The 21,354-nt window shown below is 36.8% G+C and overlaps 1 protein-coding gene across 1 annotated transcript in view; it reads right to left on the bottom strand.

The window, feature by feature from the left end:
• Positions 1–20,930, bottom strand: part of scn5lab (sodium channel, voltage gated, type V-like, alpha b) — a 176,932-nt gene extending 156,002 nt beyond the window's left edge. The window contains exon 1 of the mRNA XM_055007041.1: positions 20,528–20,930. The gene's annotated coding sequence lies outside the window, so the exon portion shown is untranslated. The remainder of the gene's footprint in view (positions 1–20,527) is intronic.
• Between the last annotated feature and the right edge of the window lie 424 nt (positions 20,931–21,354).

Genomic DNA, 21,354 nt, shown 5'->3' with positions numbered 1-21,354 from the left:
TGGAGGAGCTTCCATGAAGGTTACAGTGAGCTGGTAGTGAAACCTTCTCAACACCACGGGCTGCAATCACACAAACACACTTCAGCTCCCACTTCAAAGAGCTGCAGCTTCTTATTTATCCCTCCAGTCACTTCACTTATTCACACACCAAACTGCTTCTGCTTTCTGAGGGAAACGTCGCCTCGACCTGCCTCCTCCTTGAAGGTGTGGAGGAAAACATCACGGACGTTCCTACATGTTACACATCACTGCATTTTACCAGAGTTTCACCTCACGCTGGTGGAAATAAAACCAAAGAAATGACGTTAAAACAGCCACAATCACTCAAAACCTGTCCAAAATGATGACAAATCAGTCAAAAATGAAAAAAAGATCCAAAATGACCTAAAAACTGGTCCACGATGACTCAAACTTTTATGAAAATGATTCAACAACTGTCTAGAATCTTTAAAACTTGTCCAAAATGAGTGAAAAACTTGTCGAAAATGTCTAGAAATTAGTCATCATTTACTTTGAAACAGCTATAATGACTCACAAGTTGCTCAGAATGACTGAAAACCTGTCTAGGATGACTCTGAATTGGTCCAAAACGATTCAAAAAATTTCTAGAATCTTTAAAATGTGTCCGTAATATGTCAAAACTGGTCCATATTATGTCTAAATTTGTCCAAAATTACTGAAAAATTGTCCAAATTGTCTAGAAATTAGTCAAAAATGACTTTAAAACAGCCAACACAGATCAATAATGGGCAAAGACCGGTAAAAACTTGCTACAAAATGACTGAGAAATTGTCCGTAATAAGTTAAAACTGTCCACAGTGACTCAAAAGTTTTCTTATTTATTGTAAGTGTCAAAACAAAGACAAGAATGACAGAAAACTTGTACAAGATGACTCAAAAAGTGTCCAAAGCAACTCAAAATCAGTCAAAAATGACTGAATAAAAGCCACAAGTTGCCCAGAATGAACGAAAACTGGTCCAAAATGACTCTGAATTTGCTGAAAATTAGTCAACAACTGTCTAGAATCTTTAAAATCTGTCCATAATATGTCAGAACTTGTCCAAAATTACTCAAAATTGTCCAAAATGTCTGGAAGTCTGTCAAAATGACTTTAAAACAGCCAACAAGGATCAATAAAGGACAAAGACGAATAAAAATTAGCCCAAAATGACTGAGAAATTGTCCAAAATAAGTTCAAACTGTCCACAGTGACTCAGAATTTGTCCAAAATAACTCAGATATTAGTCTTATTTATTGAAAGTGTCAAAACAAAGACAAGAATGACTGAAAACATGTCCAAAATGACTAGAAATTAGTCAAAATGACTTTAAAGAACTCTTAGCTTAGCATTGTTAGCATGAATCTCAGGTAGTTGGCTCATCTGGACAGACACCTTCTTACGAGTGGATGTTGCAGTTAGCAGTTAGCGGGGAGATGTACTCATTTAATGCTGACTTTTAGCTATCCAACAGTTTTAGCATCCAGAACTCTTAGCTTAGCATTGTTAGCATCCAGAACGCTTAGCTTAGCACAGTTAGCACGAACCTCAGATAACTAGCTAAAGTGGACAGACACTGTTTTACAAGTTGATTTTGCAGCTAGCCATTAGAGGGGAGATGTACTCATTTAATGCTAACAGACTCTCAACTATTGGACAGTTTTGGAAACCAGAACTCTTAGCTTAGCATTGTTAGCATCCAGAACTCTTAGCTTAGCACTGTTAGCATGAACCTCAGGTAGCTAGCTAAATCGGACAGACTTTTTTTATGTTGATGGTGCAGTTAGCGGTTAGCGGGGGGATGCACTCATTTAATGAGCCTTTATGGGCAGTCAGTAAACACACCTGTAACTCCATCTGATTAAACAGGAAGAGGCTCCCCTTGGTGGAACAACCAGGAACTACAGCTAATAATATAATGCAACATTTGAGGTATTTACTATAGAAGAAAATAGAACGAGCAGGTAGTAAATATTGAAGGACGTTTGGATGCTGATAAACATCTAAAGCCAGATCAAACATCAGGGTTCCAGAAACTTTACAGCATTTATTCCCTCTTCGTTTCTGCCGGGTCTCATATTGAGGTTTTCTCCCAGAGTGGCCGGCTTTAAGCCTCGTCATCGCTCGGCTTCACGCACACACCTTCCTTCATTAGGCGTCAATATTCAGGTTCGTTTTAATTTAGCTCCAAAGGAGGTCAGGCGAGCAGCTCGTCGGCCTGTTATAGCTTCGTCACTCCGGCTAGCGCACACCCAGACACACAAACGGCGACGGCATCATTCTGCTCTACTTCTGCAGCATATCCAGGCTGTAAATCAGAGGACTGCTGGCATCACAGTCCTGGTCCTGGATCAGGTGGACGAGGCCTTGATGCTCCACACAAGACTTGGAGGGAAAAGATCTCATTTTACTGCTAAAACACAAATAAAGTCTTGGTTTTGGTTTTCCTGTTGTTACACCAATTACATGGAAAATATATGAATTAATCTGTTATAGAGAGGACATTAAAAAAGAGAAAAAGATGAACATTATGAAAAACAACTTACAAACTAATAAAATGCTGAAAGTTTGGGGTTTTTTTATCATTTCACATTTATTAAAACGTGATTTAATATCATAGAGAAACAATTTAAAGTGTTGTAATTTTAACTACAGATAAATTTTAAAAAATAAAAAATATTTAAAAATCTGTGAATACACTGTATTTAATAATTTAAAAAATTTGAAATAACAGTCAAAAAATATTTACTATTTTTCAGTCGTTAATATTCATATTTTTCTTATAAATAATGATAAATGCCTGTAAAATATGATTTTTTTTATTTAAAAAAGATAAGATAAATAAATCCATCTACAATTTATTTAAAGAAATTATAAATATATTTACTGTTGGTTTACCATTAATATGTAGAAAATGTTTTTAAACTTTCTATAGATGTAGCAATAAATAATAGAAAATAACCTGTTTTTATTTATTTTTTATTATTTCAGATTTATTAAAACATATAATTTAATTATAGTTAACATGCACCATTAAAAAGTAGAGAATGCTGTGTTTTTGTCTATAGATAACTATTAAATAACATTTTTTTTCAAATTTAAATACAGTTTTAAAAATAAATAAAAACAACTTTGTAGTATAAAACAGAGCATTTTCCACTTATAAATGGTACATCTACAGTAAATTTAATGGTATTTAAAATTTTTTTCTGTTTAAATTAATGTGTGTTCCAACAGTAAAATACAAAAAAAAGGACATTTACTGTATTCGAATGGTGATTTTCAAGTAAAACACCTGAAAATTTTTGTCTGTAGTGTGAAACGTAATGTTTTCCACTTGTAAATGATCTATTGTAAATTTAATGGTATTTTGGTATTTTTTCTTTACATTAATGGTCTTCCTACACTAAATACAAAAAAACAGGACATTTATTGTATTTAAATGGTGATTTCATTGTTAAAAAAGAATGTCTGTAGTATAAAACAGAACGTTTTCCATTTATAAATGGTACATGTACAATAAAGTTAATCGTATTTTCTATAAATTGATGGTGTTCCAATTGTGAAATACAAAAACAGGACATTTACTGTATTTAAATGGTGATTTAATTGTAGAAAACCTGGAATGTTTTGTCTGTAGTATAAAAGGGAATGGTTTTTACTGTTTAATGGCGTCTCTAGAGTAATTTTAGGTTGGTTTCCTGTAAATAAATGACGTCCAGACGGTGAAGTGAATGATGTTTGTGTGTCTGTGTGCCGCTGATCGGTGTAATCGTCTTTCTATTGATTCGGCCTGCCTCTCCTCACGCTGACCCAGTTAGATTCATCCTCTCCGAGTGTCGTCCTCCACCTTGTCTCTTCCATTCTGTTTGTCAAAGAGTCCTGCTGTTCTCTTGTTCTTCTCCCGTCGTCCCTCGTGGCTGATTAAATCACTTCCTATTAGGACCAAACTCTCCCTCTGCGCTTCTGTCAACAGCTGCCAGTGCTTTTATTCAAACGTCTCTGCAAACATTTAAACTGCACGACAAAAATCCCAAAAACCTTTCATCAGCGTCGAACAGGAGATGGAGAAACTTTTATTTCTGGGATGTTTCTGGTCGTAAAGGAGGATTCCCAGAATGTTTCCCATGATTGTGGTTCGGAACGTCAAGGAAACGTTGCATTTTTCACCAAGAAAACAGAGTTTAGTCGGAGGCTGCTCCAAAGAAAACAGATTTTTACAAGAAGTATTTAATTGTAAGTCTGGAAAACTGATCTGCTGTCGACTGAAGACAGAAAAAGAGTCAAAGACAACTAAAAATTTGTAGAAAAATTACTCAAAATTTGTCCAAAAACATTTTCAAAAGAATCTAAAGTCACTTGAAATTTGTCAGGATCGGATATTGTCCAAAATGACCTAAAAATCTGTCCAGGATGGGTCAGAATTTGTCAGAAATGACTCTACAGCTGTCTGTAATGTCAAAACTTTACAACTTAACAATTTAAAACTTGTCAGAAAACGAACAAATAATAATAGAAACTCATCAAAAATGACTTTAAAACAGCCATAATCGTTCACAAGTTGCACAGAACGACTGAAAATTTGTCCACAATGACTCAGAATTTATTGAAAACACTCAACAACTCCCTATAATCTTTAAAACTTGTCCATAGTACATCAAAACATTTCCAAGATGATTCAAAAATTGTCCAGAATGACTAAAAATTAGTCAAAAATGACTTTAAAACAGCCAACAATGACCAATAAAGGGGAAAGACCCATAAAAACTTTCTCAGAATGACTGAGAAATTTTCCAAAATAAGTTCAAACTTGCTCCAGATGACTCAGAATTTGTCGAAAATGACTCAGCAACTGTCTGTAATGTCTAAAGCTCGTCTAAAATCAAAAGTTGTCCACAATGACTCAACAATTGTTAAATGACTAGAAGCTGACACAAAAGGCTGTCGCTACAGCGTTCTATGTGTGTTTAAATACCAGAAGTATTGTGACTGAGGTTGTCAGACGGTAACAGTAGAGGAAACCACCAACTATTGAATCGCAGGGAGTGAAACCAGGAAGTGTTCTGTGCAAACAATGTCTGACTACAACCGGACAATAAGTCCTGATCAAACTCTAAACCAAAGTTTCAAAAACACTCCTGTCTTCTAGGTCAGACTGGGGAAAAAACTAGACTGGCCAAAAACTACCCAAATAAATGCAAAATCTCAAAAATTGACCAAAAAGAGACTCAAAGAAAATCAAAAAGGGATGGAAAACTACCAAAGGGATCAATGAAATACAAATTAAACACAACATGACGCCAAAAACCCAAAATACATGCAAACAACCAATAAAATATGCAGAACTACCCAAAAGAAATGCAAATTACCCATAAAAGATACACACAACCAAGAGACAGTCAAAATGGAAAACTACCAAAGGGAGCAATGAAATAAACACAACATAGATGCAAAATAGATGAAAACAACCAACAAGAAATGTAAAACTACCTGAAAGAGATGCAAACAACCAAAAAGAGATGCAAAACTACCCCGACAAAATGCAACTCGACCATAAAATGACAAAAAACTACCCAAATAAATGGCAAATCTCAGAAACTGACCATAAAGACACACAAGGACAGTCAAAAAGGGATGGAAAACTACCAAAGGGAGATGGAAACCTGCAACAATGAAATCCAAATTAAACAGAACATGACATCAAATACACATAATAGATACAAACTATCAACAAGAAACATAAAACTACTCCAACAAAAGTGAAACTGACTAAAAAACAACCACAGATTCAAACAAAATCACAGAAAAACCTCATCAAAAGAGACACAAACTATCAACAAAGAGAAACAAAACGGCCAAAAAGTGAAGCAACTAATAAAAAAGAATCAAATTTTACAGAAATTTGGATCATTTGGACCAGAAACACAAGATCAGGCGTTGTGTCAGGTTTGGAATTGAACCACATTTGACTCTTCCGCCTGTTTTTATTCATCTCAAACTGAAAATCGTTGGTTTGGGAGTTGGTTTGATTTTCGAACCGGGGCAACTGGAGAAAAGCCGGCGGCTGATCGGAGATGATGAACCAATCGATGACGGACAGCGAGTTCATCAGCATGTGATGGGTGAGGCCACGGTGTGAGTCTGTTTGTGCGTCTGTTTGTGTGTCTGTTTGTGCGGTTGTGACGCGTCCTTGAGGATGCTGTGCGGCTTCATCTGTTTACTGGTGGAGCTCAGACAGTAAACAGTCGCTCAGATCATCCATCAGCGTCCTGCAGGCTGCCGCCACTCGGCCTTGTGTCCGACCAGCTGAGTGCATTAAAAAGAAAACAGCCCAGCGTCACCGTTTACTCGCCGTTTACCACTTTTCAGCCCTTTATTGGTCATTTTCAGCACGTGACTGACTGCTCTCTGTGTTGGAAAGGCTACAAGCTTCAATTTACTTCCAACATGCACTGTAAAAACACCCAAACTAGAAATAGTCGGACATCTCGGTGCCAAAAGAAAACGTAAAATAATTTTTTACATTTGCATTGTTCCATTAGCAAAGAGGACAGTGCAAACTTTTAAGAAATATCAAGTGAAAAAAAAAAGTAAACAGAAAATATGCAAAAGTACGAGTTCAGATGTGCCACGTGTTTAATTTGTATTTTTTTGTTGTAGGTTTCCATCTCCCTTTGACAGTTTTCCATCCCTTTTTGACTGTCGTGTCTTTTTTTGGATTTTCCATTTATTTGGGACATTTATTTGTCATTTTGTGGTCAAGTTCAAGTTGTAGTTTTAAGTCTGTTAATTGTTTGCATCTATTTTGGGTATTTGGTGTCATGTTGGATTTAATTCGCATTTCATTGTGGCAGTTTTCCATCCCTTTTTGACTGTCATGTCTTTTTTTGATTTTCCATTTATTTGGATCATTTTGTTGTCAATTTGTGGTCATGTTCAAGTTGTAGTTTTGCGTCTTGTGGTTGTTTGCATCTATTTTGGTCTTCTGGCATCATTTTATATTTAATTTGTATTTCCTTGCTCCCTTTGGTAGTTTTCCATCCCTTTTTGACTGTCTTAGAGTCTTTAATTGGCCAATTTCTGGCATTTTGCTTTTATTTGGGTAGTTTTTTTGTCATTTTGTGGTCACTTTAAATTTTGTTGATGTAGTTTTGCATTGCCTCTTGGTTGTTGGTATCTTTTGTGAGTAATTTGTGTCTCTTTTGGGTAGTTTTGCATCTCTTGTTGGTTGTTTTTATATATTGTGTGCATTTGACATGGTTTTGTGTTTATTTTATATTTCATTGCCCCTTTTTGTAGTTTTCCCTTTTTGACTGTCTTGTGTCTTTTTTTGGTCAATTTCTGAGATTCTGCATTTATTTGCGTTGGGTGTTGGTATCTTTTGGGGGTAATTTGTGTCTCTTTTGGGCAGTTCTGCATCTTTTTTGCTCAATTTCTGATATTTTCCACTTACTTGGGTAGTTTCTTGTCATTTTGTGGTCACTTTGAATTGTTTTGGGGTAGTTTTGCATCTGTTGTTGGTTGTTTGTATCTATTTTGCCATCATTTTGTGTTTAATTTGCATTTTATGGTAGTTTTCCATCTCCCTTTGGTAGTTTTCCATCCCTTTTTGACTGTCGTGTATTTAATTCTGACATTCTCCATTTATTTGGGTTGAGTTTTTTTGTTATTTTGTGGTCGAGCTGCATTTTGTTGGGGTAGTTGGCGTCCCCTCTTGGTTGTTGGTATCTTTTGTGGGCAATTTCCCTCTCTATCGGGTAGTTATGCATTTCTTGTTGGTTATTTGCATTCATTTTGGGCATTAGATGTTATGTTGTGTTTCATTTGCATTTTTTGGTAGTTTTTCATCCCTTTTTGACTTTCTTAGTACCTTTTATTGGTCAGTTCCTGAGATTTTGCTGAGTTTGTTTTTAATGCAGTTTTTTTTTCATGTAGTGGTCCATTTACATGTCATGGGGGTATTTTTGCATCTCTTGGTGGTTTGCATCGATTTTGGTAATTTGACATCACTTTGCAGTTAACTTCCATTTTATTGTGGTACTTTTCCATTGTTTTTTGACTGCAATTCTGACTCTATTAGGTCAATTTCTGACAATTAATTGTGATAACTTTTGTCATTTTGTGGTCAATTTGCATCTCATTGACTTGGTTTTACATCTCATTTTGGTTGTTTGTGTGGCTTTTTGGTTTTCACAGTGAGATATTCTGTCTCTTTTTGATTCATTTCTGTGGTTTTGCTTCTCTGTCTGGTTGCTTTGTTTCACTTTGCTTTTTGCTGTGGTTATTTTGCATTTCTTTTCCATTCATTGTGTCTCTTTGTGGTACTTTTGTTTCCCTATTTGGTTATTTTTGCATCAATTTGTGGGGTTTTTTGTGTGTCTGTGTCTAGATTTGTGTTTTTTTGTGTTGTTTTTGTGTTTATTTGTTGTCCTGTGTCAGTGCACTTCAGTGCTTCCATCCAGAAGGAGGCCAGTAATGTTCCTCGTGTTTTGTCCTGACTTTCCTCAGTGTGTAGTTGTTTTTATTGCAGTTACTTCTAAATGAGTTGTGTTGTTACTGCGGGTAAAATCCGTTACGTCACCGACACACTCCTGCCGTCTCCTCGTGTTATCTCCTCCTGACCGGCCTTGCAGTCTGTCTTCGTTCTGTGTTTTGTTGCGGCTCTTTATTTTTAATCTCACTGTTAAAAACAGCAGCAGCAGAATCAACTCACAGCAGAACAAATGGAGCAGTGAACTGTTGCTGTCTTCAGGTCAGATCAATGCAGCGACAAACTCCACCCTCCAAACTTTTTGACTTTTCACATTTAATTATTTAAAAATTTTTAGAATAAATATAAGGTTTCAAGTTGATTCTTCATAAAGTTTCTCCAGCTAGTTTGTCCATGTGCTTTTAAACTGAATTCTTTTAAACTGAACTGTTTTTCAGTTAGCAAAATTTAAAGAGTGAAGTTGCTTCAATGTAAAGTAGGAAAGACGGGGATGCTCGTGACTAAGCTAGTCATGCTAGCAACTACCCTAGGGATACCAATGACTACCCTAGAAATGCAAGCTACTAACCAAGGGGTGCTAATGACTACCCTAGAAATGTCTAGCTAGCGGTGCTAGCGACTAATAAACAGATGTTCGTAACTAACCTAGGAATGCTAATTGCAAGCCCAGAGATGCTAGTGGCTAACTTTGGGATGCTAGTTGCTAGTCTTGGGATGCCAGCAACAAACCAAGGGATGAATTGCTACTTGAATGCTTGGTAGCATAAATACAAGTTTTTACTTTAATTTCTCTCCATGTAATGACTAGCCTAGAGATGCTAGTGGCTAACCCAGAGAAGACAGCAGTTAACCTAGGAATGCTCATGACTAACCTAGAGATGCTAGTGGCTAACGCAGAGATGACAATAGCTAACCTACGAATGCTAATGACTAGCCTAGAGATGCTAGTGACCAACCCAGAGATGACAGTAGCTAACCTAGGAATGCTAATGACTAGCCTATAGATGCTAGTAGCTAACTCAGAGATGATACCAGCTAACGTAGGAAGGATAATGACTAGCCTAGAGATGCTAGTAGCTAACCCAGAGAAGATAGCAGTTAACCTAGGAATGCTAATGACTAGCCTAGAGATGCTAGTAGCTAACCCAGAGAAGATAGCAGTTAACCTAGGAATGCTCATGACTAACATAGAGATGCTAGTGACCAACCCAAAGATGACAGTAGCTAACCTAGGAATGCTAATGACTAGCCTATAGATGCTAGTAGCTAACCCAGAGATGATAGCAGCTAACCTATGAATGATAATGACTAGCCTAGAGATGCTAGTAGCTAACCCAGAGATGATAGCAGCTAACCTAGGAATGCTAATGACTAGCCTATAGATGCTAGTAGCTAATCCAGAGATGATAGCAGCTAACCTAGGAATGATAATGACTAGCCTAGAGATGCTAGCAGCTAACCTAAGAATGGTAATGACTAGCATTGAGGGGCTAACCACTAGCCTCGTGATGCTAGGGACCAGTCTAGTGATGAATTATAACTTTATTAATGATTTGTACAAGATTTTTAAGTAGATTCTGTACATAAACAGCATATTTCTGACTCATGTTTTATTATTTATAATGATTTTTATACGTCATGTACCTAATGAACAGAAGTTTGATCCAGAGTTCAGTCGGTAGAGGAGGAAACTTTGAATCCTGAACTCAAGGTGAAGAAAAATGAGGTCATCAGGCCAGTTTCATGAAGTTGAATTCAGTTTTAAATGAACTGATGCAGACGTTTAAACGACATATTATATTTAGATAATCCACATTATTCCATCTACCCAGCCATCGATAAGTCTAAATCATGAAGTGATAGTTTCTATTCCTCAGCCTGCGTTTAATCAGACGGTGGGACTGAATGTTTAGAGGAATAAATCTGGAAAGTGTCCCGCTGCCTCCATGTGGATCCATCTGATGGCTGTTTGAAGCTCCGGCTCTCAGACAGACGGAGGGAACAACTCATCCCACTACAGACACAAACCCGGTCTGGGTGTTTCCCTGCCGTCCCCCTGGTGCATGCTGGGAAACGCTCCAGCCCCGGAGCCGTCAGCTGTTCGACCGGCGGCGTTACATCACCTGGCCGCCAACATGGCCGCCGCCAACGTGGAAGAATGGAGCCGAGCGGCGCCAGGAGACGGAACGATGGCTCGGAAATGCCAAAGAACGTATCGACAGCGTTCCTGGAGGCTCCAGATGGTTTTATGGCCACTTTCCCTCCACCGTTACCGTCGGCAACGGCTTTTATTGTTTCCTACTGGGTCTGATATTAACGTTTCACACAAAGGTCAAACCTGGACTCTCCAGACACTCTGAGGACACAAGACCAGGAAGACCAGGAAGACATCAGTGATGAAGACGATGAAGACATCAGTCATGCAGACGAAGACATCAGTGATGAAGACTAATGATGAAGACAACGATGAAGACAATGAAGACGATGAAGACATCAGTGATGAAGACATTAATGATGAAGACAATGATGAAGACAACGAAGACAAGGAAGACATCAGTGATGAAGACATCAATGATGAAGACATTAACGAAGACATCAGTGATGAAGACATCAATGATGAAGACATTAACGAAGACATCAGTGATGAAGACATCAGAGGGAGACGATGAAGAACATTTACTAAACAACAACACATCACAGAAATAAAACACTCAGACAACAATTACAAGAAACATCCTTTGGTTCTATTTTTCACTCATTTATGTCAATTTTGTATCACATTTATGTTGACTTATGTCTTCATTTGGTCATTTTGTTTGTTTGCATGAATTTCTGTTTGTTTTGTGTCTCATTTTGTTCGATTTATGTCTCATTTATGTCATTTTGTCTGTTTTGGTTGCTTTGTGTCTCGTTTATGTCTATTTGTGTCTAGTTTTAATCATTTTGTGACTCATGTCGATTTGTGTCTTGTTTTGGTTGTTTTTTGAATAATTTATGTCATTTGCTTCTCATGTTTGTCGATTTGTGTCTCATTTGTGTCATTTTTGTGAGTTAAGTCTCATTTATGTCATTTTATGTTTTGTTGCTTTTTGTCTTGTTTGTGTCATTTTGTCTCTTATTCGTTTTGTGACTCATGTTGATTTGCATCTCGTTTATGTTGAGTTGTCTCATTTCTGTCTTTTTGTGACTCGTTTCTGTCATTTTGTGTCTTGTTTTGGTCGTTTATTGACTCATTTATGCTGACTTTTGTCTTGTTTATGTCGATTTATGTCTTGTTTCCACAGAGCTGTGGGACTTTAAATTGAAAAATGAACCACAGTGAGTGAAAATTGAAAACTGGAGTGTTTTGAAAGTCTAAATATAGAAGTTAGATGTGGAATCGTGTGTCGGGCGGTGGACTAAATACCTGCTGTGATTATTTTCTTCTTCTTCTCTGATTCTATGTCCTGAATAGAATAATTAATAATAATAATAATGAAGCGATGTGAGGGTGAACATGTGGAGGAGGATGAGCGAAGGACGTGAAAATACCGGGCAGAAGAAGAGCAGAGATGGAGGACTTGGACATGGCCGCCCTAAATCACTTCCTGCAAAGTGTTTTAAAATGTCGACCTGCAGCTGAGCGCCGCTGATTTACGGCGGCGAGCGGCTTCCTTTTTAATCATCAGCACATCTGAGTCACATTTAATGTTTCTGCTGCCTGTAAACCTCACGGCGGCTCATGTTTAAACACAGCGGGACCACATTTCCCATCAGCCCCGGGGTGTCCCCAATCAGCAGCACAACAAACCTGCTCGGACCAGTTTACCGCCTCCAAAACCAAACAAACACACACAATATTCACACTTTCAGGGGTTTAGGTTTGGCTCTCATTTTGGGTCTCGCTCTGATCACTTTCTGTCTCGTTTGTGTCTAATGTTCAACACTTCATGTCCAAATTTTATCATTTTGTGTTAATTTGTAACTTGTTTATTTTGTCTTTAGTTTATGTAGTTTTGTCATTTTGATAGTGTTTGTTTTTGTCTAACTTTTGTCTTTTAGTGTCCCAATTTTGTCATTTTGTATCTAAATTTTGTAATTTTATATGTATTTTTTGTCATTTTGTGTGCAAATTTGTTTATTTTGTACTTAGTTTATGTAGTTTTGTTATGTTTGGATAATTTTGTAATTTATTTTTGTCATTTTATGTCCAAATTTTGTCTTTTTGTGTCCAATTTTTGTGTTTTTGTATCTAAATTTTGTCTTTTTTTTGGTCCAAATTTTGTCATTTTTTTCTCCAAATTTTTTGGTGTCTAAATTTTGTCATTTATTGTCTAATTTTTTGTCATTTTGTGTCCAAATTTTGTCTATGTCCAAATTTTGTCTTTTGGTGTTGTAATTTGTTAATTTTGTCTCTCGTTTTTTCAGTTTTATCTTTTTTTGATAATTTTGTGTCAAAAATTGTCAAAGGACAATTTTGTACGTGAATGGAAAAAAAGTGAAATATTGTTCCCCCTTTTTTTGAATTACAGAAAATATTTCAGCAATTCTACATAGAAAATATATATAGTATAGGACACAAAAACAATACAAAACACACAAAATATGACAAAAAATGGACACAAAACAGTGAAAACAAGACGTAAAACAACAAAAGAGACAAAATAACACAAAACCTGACACAAAATGCCACAAAATGGCACAAACAAGACGTAAAACAACAGAAATGGTACACAAAAACTACAAAAAATAGGACAAAAATGGACATGAAACAACACAAAATGACACAAACAAGACAGAAATGACACAAACAAGACACAAAAACAACACAAGCTACACAAAAAATGACAAAAATGGCCACAAAATCACAGAAATGAGACATAAAACAAGAGAAATGGGACACAAAAACACCACAAAATAATAAAATATTCTATATATTTATAAGTTTAACCTTCAACCTGAACCTGCATCTTCCCTGAACTTTAATGAAAGTATTTTTGTTTCATAAACTCCATCCGCCCCAACCTCCTCCCACAGAAACTCCACAGAGACGCTTGTGTGATTTAGTGAATAAAGTTTGTTTGTTTGTGGCGCTTTAAACTAAAAGCAGAAACTTCAAACTTCTCCTCCTCTGGGAGCTTTTTGCTCCTCGACTCGACGTTTGACGAGAAACTTTTAACGTCATCTGAAAGCCCAAAGTCTCGGCGGTAATTTAGAACAAACGTCCTGAAGAGTCTCCGCTGGTCGCTGTGGTTCTGCTGTTGCCACGGTTACCAGGGAGCCGTGTGTCAAAGTCAGAAAAACTTTATCGATCCCCAGAAAGAGAAACGTGACGACGGCTGAACTAACGGAGCCAAAACTCAACATTGAACAGAAAAACTTCACCTCCATCAGCAACATTTATCAGCTAGAAACTGTAAAAACATACAGAATCATCAGATCTTTAATCATCCCGCGGTGTTTGGACTCATCGTGGTCCAAAACCAAAATTTTGTCATTTTGTGTCAAAATGTTATCTTGTTGTGTCCAAATTTTGTCTTTTTGTGTCCAAATGTTGTCATCTTGTGTCTAAATTGAGTATTTTTGTGTCCAACTTTTGTCATTCTGTCTCCAAACTTTGTCATTCTGTCTCTAAGTTTTGTCATTTTTTGTCCAAATTGTGTCATTTTGTGTCATAATTTGTTTATTTTGTCTCTAGTTTCTGTCATTTGTGTCAAGATTTTGTCTTTTTTATCTAAGTTTTGTCTTTTTGTGTCTAAATTTTGTCATTTCATGACAAAATTTTGCCATTTTGTGTCTAAAATGTAGTCTTTCTGTGTCCAATTTTTTTCATTTTGTGCTGTAATTTGTTTTTTTGTCTCTAATGTCTGCAATTTTTTCGTTTTGTGTCAAAATTTTTGTCATTTTGAATCTTATTTTTGTTATTTTGTGTCCAAATTTTGCCATTTTGTAAAAATCAACACAAAACCAACACTAAAAGATGCTAAAATGCCAAAAGATTCCATAAAATGTAGAACAAATAACACAAAAACAGCACAAAGAGACCAAAAAACACAGAAATTACTGATGATACAGAACTATTTCTATTAAATTTGTGTTTCTTGTTCCGGTTTGAGGCAAATTTTCGGTTTAAGGCAAATTTTATAAGGAAACATGAAAAATTTGGTGATTTTGATGAAATTTTATGCTTTCAGGCTTAAGATGAGTAGTTCATGGACCATTGTTTTTAACAGTATCTGTCTCTGGTTGTGATTTTGTCTTTGTTTTTTTCATTACGTTGTCATTTTGTGGTTCTCCGTGTGAATTTTTAACCTTTAAGGAACCTTTTTGAAAACATTAAATATCCTTCAGTCACTCTCTGTGGTGCGTTCGCTGCTCACTGGGATGTCTGAAACAACAAAACGAAGCGAGGAGCTTATTTTGGCCGAACAGCTGCAGAGTTTTTCTCAGGAAGAAGCAGAAAGAAGAAGAAAAAGCGCCCGAGGCTTGAGGTGGAAGCGCCTGAAAAATGAAAACTGCAGCCCGACCATACCGAGAGGCGTTCGTGTGACACTGAAAACATCCGTCACGTGGCTCTCCTGTCTCTGCTGCAGGAAAATCTGTGGATTTTTTTGTGCTGTTTTTGTGTTTTTTTTCTCGTCTTTGTGGCGGCGAGAGTTCGGCCTCTTTGTTCCTTCGACAGTCACTTAGTGAGACGAGGCTGTCGGAGTGTGTTAGCGCTGACACATGCTGCTCTTTGGTATTTCGCTGGACGTGACTCACCGCTGTAGCCGCTATTAGACAATATCACAGCTGGTTTTTAAAGAACCGAGTCCTGCCAAGAACGCCGGCACAGTTTCAATTTTCCCAACCCCGACACTGCGTCTGAAAGGCTGTTTTTTTAGAAAGAAAATCTACAAAATTACAGCAAATGTCAGGGCAAGAAGCTGTAAAAATCAGCAGACGTTCACGTTTACAACGGTTCTCGAACTCATCGTGTAGAATTCCAGCTTCAGATCACTATAATTCAAGAAAATCAAAAATAAACAGTTTTCTGTAAAAAACAAAAAATTCTTCCCTCCTGAAACCTGTTTCCATAATTTTTGTAATTTATTTTTGTCATTTTGTGTCTGGATTTGTTTATTATGTTGCTAGTTTATTGAGTTTGTCTTGTTAATTGTGTCTAAATTTTGTCATTTTCTGTCATAATCTGTATGACAAAATTTAGACATAAAATGACAAAATTTGGACACAAAAAGACAAAAGTTGGAGACAATAAGACAAAGTTTTGACGAAATATGACAAAATGTGGACACAAAAAGACAAAATTTTGATAAAATGAAAAATTTGGACACAAAAAGACAAAATTTAGACACTAAAAGACAAAATTTAGACAAAATTTGGACACAGAAAGACAAAATTTAGACACGAAATTACAAAATTGAACACAAAATGACAAAATTTGGACACAAAAAACCCCAAAATTAAATACAAAATAACTAAATAATTTTCATCATTTTAGGTCGTTTATGTCGTTGTGTCTCATTCTGATGGTTTTATTTCTCATTTTTTGTCTCAATTTTGTATCTCAACTTGTTTATTTTGTCTTTAGATTCTTGAGTTTAGTCTTGTTTTGATAATTTTGTGTCTCGTTTTTGTCGTTTTGTGTCTAAATTTCATCATTTCGGGTGGTGTGTCGTACGTTCGTCCTTTTGTCTTATTTATTTTGTTTTGTGTCTCATTTTGGTGTTTTAAGTTTTTACTGTTTTTAATTGAACAAAAAAATTGTCAAAGGAAAATTTTGTACATTAAGGAATGAAAAAAGTTAAATAATTCTCCCCCTTTCTGTTGATTTACAGAATATATTTCAGCAATTCTACATAGAAACAGTATAAATAGTATAAATAAGACAAAAACAACACAAACTAAAAAAAGATGACAAAAACAGACACAAAACAACAAAAAGTACACACAAAGTATAGCCAAAATTAAACAGTTTGCTGGAAGCAGATTCTGTAAAAAACTAAAAATTCTTCACTCCTCGAACCAACGGACGACATTTTATCGACTCAGCTGTGAGCAATGGACAAAAGACAAAAATTCATGGAATTTTTCTGTATTTTTGTGTGTTTTTCTTAATGAAATATTCGAATTTTTATATTTATTTTTAAAATAATTCAACTGTTTCTTTCCGTTAATTTAACAAAATGTAAAAAATCTGTAAAGTAACATTTGAAAAATTATTTGATGATTATTATAATTAATTTTCATTTTAATGTACCTTTTTTTCCCTTTAAATTATCTGTGAAATAAAGATTTTTTTTGCTGATTTAAATTTTGTAAAAAACAAATTAACATTTAGAAAATTCAAATTTTTGACGTGGATGTCATCTACAGTTTTAGAGATTCCACTGAGTCCCCGCTTCAAAGAGGAGCTTTAGCATGTAGCGTTAGCATGTAGCTTCACCACTGAGGAGTTTTAAAATGTAGCGTTAGCATGTAGCTTTAGCATGTAGCTTCAGCACTAAGTCACTGCATCACGAAGTAGCTTTAGCATTTACAGTTAGCAAGTGCTCAGTCACCGCTTTACTGAGGAGCTTTAACAAGTAGCGTTAGCATGTAGCTTTAACAAATAGCTTTAATGAACAGCGTTAGCATGTAGCATCACCACTGAGTCACCGCTTCACCGAGGAGCTTTAACATGTAGCATTAGCATGTAGCCTTAAAATGAGGCTTTAGCATGCAGCTTTGACATGTAGCTTCAGCTTTATCATGGAAATTTTCTGAAATTTTGGGCAACTTTTGAGTTATTTTGACATATTTTGTGTCATTTGGGACCATTTCTGAGTTGTTTAGGACACATTTTGACCTATTTTGTACAAGTTTCAACTCCATTTGGACACATTTTCATTTATTGTGTTTCCTCGAATAAAAAAACTTTTCTAAAAGTGTTTGCAGCTTTAATTCTTTATAAGACTGAATGAGAAATAAAGCAGCTGGAAGCCTGTTTGGAGCTTCGCTGGTTTTCAGATGAAAAGCTTCCGTTCGGAGCCTTTCGCTGCTCAGAGCTGCAGATAAAAAGCCGGTTTTGTCGTCGGTCACGCAGCAGCTTGTGTCTCTGAAAGGTCAGAGCTGAACAAACAGCGACGCCAACATCACCTGCACACAGACACACAAACACTCGCAGCAATGCCACGCATGCCGGCCAGCTGCACCTGTTGCGTCGCTGCGGCGGCTCGACGTGTCGAAACGGCAGCTGTCCGCTAGAAACAAGCTCCGTTCAGAGTCGGCTGCAGCTGAAAACACACCTGAGTTCACCTGGACGCCAGCAGGAAGCAGCAAACTGGGACGAAAAACGCAAAAAGTTAGTTCAAAAAACGATCCAAACTGGTCGAAAATGACACACAAAACAAGACAAAATGTGTTCCAACTGAATCAAAAATGCCCCAGAATGAATGAAAATGAGTCCAAAATCACCAAAAAACTTCTAAATTTAATATTTAACCTGTTAAAATATCAAAAAATAAAATTCCTCTACTGGAAACTGTTTCTTCTGTGTGCAAAATAACTTAAAGCGTGTCCAAATTGACTCCAAACTTGTTCAGAACGAGTCAAAATGTGACCAAGACGACTCAGAAATGGTCCAAAATGACACAAAATCTGTCAAAATAACCGAAAATTAGTCCAAAATGACAAAAAGTTTGCCCCAAATTACAAAGAATTTGTCAAAATAACCCAAAATACACTGTACTGGAAAGAGCTTTGGATAAAATGAAGCAAAAATTTGACAAGTTCAATGAATGAATTTTTTAAAAAATGTAATCCTCCGCTGGAACAGTTTTGTCTATATAAAAACTAAAATTACATGAACAACTCAAAAAATGGTCCAAAAAGATGCAAAAGTTGCCCAAAATTGGCCCAAAATGACACAAAATGTGTCCAAGCTGATAAGAAATGTCTCTAAAAATAATCCAAATTTGTTGAGAATCACTCAAAACGTCTACATGGATGTTTTTAACCTGTTAAAATATCAAAAAATGTAAAATTCTCTCATGGAAATGTGTCCAAAATGATGCAAACTGTTCTAATTCACTCAAATATTATCCTAAAAGACATTAAATTCAAAAAATAAAATAATAAAAAATTCTCTAGAACATTTTTGTCTGGAAAAAAAAAACTAAAATTACATGAAATTCCACCACAACTCAAAACTGGTCCAAAATGGCACAAAATTTGTCCAAAAGCATATTGAAATGTCTATAATGTGAATTTGCTGCTTTTTTGCTCTATAAGCTGAGAAATGTTCATATTTTGGGGTTTTTAGTCTTTAAGGTGATCATTGCTGATGCACGATTTCTGCTTTTTCTTCTTCGGGCTGCACATTTTTACAGATCTGCACATAAATTATCTGTCGATTCATCAGAAAGGTGCTGATTTGAGAGTCGATTGAAGGAAAATAGAGAAAAAAAGGCAAATATTTGAAGATTTCAAACATCTAATAGGAGGATTTGTTGCTTTTCTTTGCTCTATAAGCTGAGAATTGACTGCTACTGATGCACAATTTTTCATTTTTGTTTTTCTGGCTGCACTTTTTTACAGATCTGCAAGTAAATCATGCAAAAAAAACCAAAACAATAAAAACCAGACGTTTGGTTCCTGATTCTGGATCAAATTGGAGCTGAAACACTGAGTGGAGTCGTCAGAAACACAGAAAGACCAAGATTCTAAGTCCATGTGGGGTTTTAACAGGATAATAGAGGAAAAAAGGCAAATATTTGCAGATTTAAACATCTATGAAGTGAAGTTGCTGCTTTTTTTTGCTTGCTTTTTGTTTTTTAAGACCTTAAGGTGATCATTGCTGATGCATAATTTTTGCTTTTTCTGATACCACCTGCACATTTTTACAGATTTGCACGTAAATTATATAAATTATCAGTCGATTCATCAGATACACAGAGAGATGAGGATTCTGGGAGCTCCTTTGTAGAGAAAATAATGATAAAAAAGGCAAATATTTACAGATTTAATTGTCTATAATGGGAATTTGCTGCTTTTTTTTCTCTATAAGCTGAAAAACTGTCATATTCTGGGTTTTTTTTAGATCTTAAGGTGACATTGCTAATTTTTTTTTACAACTTGCACGTAAATTATGCAAAAATAATACTAAAAACCAGACGTTTGGTTCCTGATTCTGGATCAAACTGGAGCTGAAACACTCAGTGGAATCGTCAGAAACACAGAAAGACCAAGATTCTGAGTCCATGTGGGGTTTTAACAGGATAATAGAGGAAAAAAGGCAAATATTTGCAGATTTAAACATCTAAAATGTGAATTTGTTTTGTTTTGTTGCCTCATCTGCTGACTAATTATCCTCCTGACTCATTACTTGGTTCTTTAAGACAAACAAAACCCGTCTGGTTCCTGATTTCTGCTTAAACTGCTGTAAAACTTCAGTCTATAAACACAGAAAACGAGCTGAAATTGTGAATAAATCCACCACAATTAGCAGTAATCCAGGAATAAACACTCCAGCAGCATCACAGACACTCAGCAGATCCTCACTGACATCCCAGAATCACCAAGAACCGAAGAAATCTACTGGATTCTGCCTCTACCAGAGGAAATATCAGCTTTAAATGAAAATAAAAGAACCCAGAGAAACCCGGAGTTACTGGATAAAGTTCAGAAAGAGCAGAACGCAGGAAAAGAGCCAGAAAATCTAAAAGACCGAGGATGGAATCAATCTGCTCACATAAACACAGTAATTAATGGAAAGTGGCTCGGCTCGGCTCGGCTCGGCTGCCGGGGAGCCGGGTTGCATAGGAACGGAGGAAAAAGAGCGAATCTCTGGAGGGAAAGAGTCTGAAAACAGCCGCAGGAAGCCAGAGAACCGGGAGAGAAACGCGCAGAAACGAGCGGCTTTTTGCGCATTTGGAGACATTTTGGTTCGTTTTTACGCAGAAGCCGGTTCAGTTAAAGTTGGATTTCCACGCAGGAAAGTGGGTAAAATGTGGTGTTTTTCCACAGATTCCACCTCCGGGATTCGCTCGGGGACAGGAGAGGGTTTAAAAGTACTCACATGTGAAACTCCTGCGGGGAAAATCTGCGTCAAACCATCTCCGCTCCGGAGGCGCACCGAGTCGACCGGACCGCGTCTCCTCCGGTTCCGTCCTCACGGTAGAATCCACGCAGCGTTGAGTGGGTCACCGGGGCCGCTCACTGCTCCCCCGGCATCCTCCCAACTTTAATCCTCCGGGACCGGCTCCGCTGGTCCCCGGTAATCCCCCCAAAAAGCGGCTCCGACTTTCTCTTCGTCCCGCTCAGGATCCAGGAGCCTCCAGCTTGTTGCGTCTCTCCGCGGATCTCTGGACGGGAAAAGTGTCGACTTGTTCGTTCACGGCCGCGGCGGACTGTCGGTGCGCCGGTGGCTCGGTGCGCTGCTCCGGATGACCGGCCGGACTCCCGTCATCCCCGCCGCTTGATCGCCCCCTGGACGGAGAGAGAGATAGGGTGTGGAGGGGGGGGGGGGTATCGCGAGGTTACGCCCCAAATCTCGTTCGTCTCTGAGAAGCGTCGAACTTTAAGTGAAAACTGTAAAAATATGAGCAGAAAACTGAAATATTCCAGCAGCTGGAAGAAAAAACACCGGAAAGCAGCAGGAAACAAACATTTTGTTAAAAAAGGGTAAAAAAAAAAAAATCCTCAATTAAAATAACCATGTCATTAAAAAAATTAAAAATCCTTCATTAAAATACACATTTGATTTCATTTTACACGTAATCATGTTTGTTGTTATATATATATTTGTTGTTTAATAAAAATAGTTAAAATTATCTATAAAAGAGCTAATTACACAATTTAAGGTATGAAGCCACAGGTGACGGTAAAAAACTGGAAAAGAACCAT

This window comes from Amphiprion ocellaris, chromosome 22, assembly GCF_022539595.1.
Source record: "Amphiprion ocellaris isolate individual 3 ecotype Okinawa chromosome 22, ASM2253959v1, whole genome shotgun sequence".
In the NCBI taxonomy this organism is placed as follows: Eukaryota; Metazoa; Chordata; class Actinopteri; family Pomacentridae; genus Amphiprion; species Amphiprion ocellaris.
Note: the sequence above shows the minus strand (reverse complement) of the source record. Positions and strands in the feature narration are given on the sequence as shown.